The following is a 588-nucleotide window of genomic DNA, read 5'->3' as shown; positions in this document are numbered from 1 at the left end:
TTCTTTAATGAAAATTATATGTACAGTTAATAGCCAAAATTGATGAATCAGCTAACCATGGTAAGGAGAAATAAATAAATGGCGGCTGTTTCAAACCGGTAGAAAAAAAAAATTTATTTGAACTATATCTTTAAAACTACTTACAATACTAAAAAACTTTATAGTGCATTATTTATATATTAGAGTCTTGATAAAGTTTTTTATGTTCAATAATTTTTCACAAGCGATTAACCTGGAATCCTCACACCAGACTGAAAAGACAGTAAACTGCACGTCGATTTCGACTATTACAGCAGACAAACGGTCCAAACTTCCAATTTATTACAAAAGACTGATTTACATGACAATTATACGGCCTATCTGGACATACGGCGTTGAGCTCTGGGGCTCCACAAAACCTTTGAATTCCTCTCGTATTCAATCCAAAATCCTTCGTAAAATCCTAAAATCCTAACTTTGTCACAAGTAAAATCGTCCACAAAGGCCTTAATGTTCCATTTGTAACCAATCTAGCCCGAACTAGATATCAATCTTTCCATTACAAACTCCCTAACCACTCAAACCCATTGGTTTCTAATCTTGCTTCCT

This window comes from Halyomorpha halys, unplaced genomic scaffold, assembly GCF_000696795.3.
Source record: "Halyomorpha halys isolate HHAL.00 unplaced genomic scaffold, Hhal_1.1 Scaffold33.1, whole genome shotgun sequence".
Taxonomy (NCBI): Eukaryota; Metazoa; Arthropoda; class Insecta; order Hemiptera; family Pentatomidae; genus Halyomorpha; species Halyomorpha halys.
The sequence above is the reverse complement of the archived record's forward strand: the minus strand, read 5'-3'. Positions refer to the sequence as shown.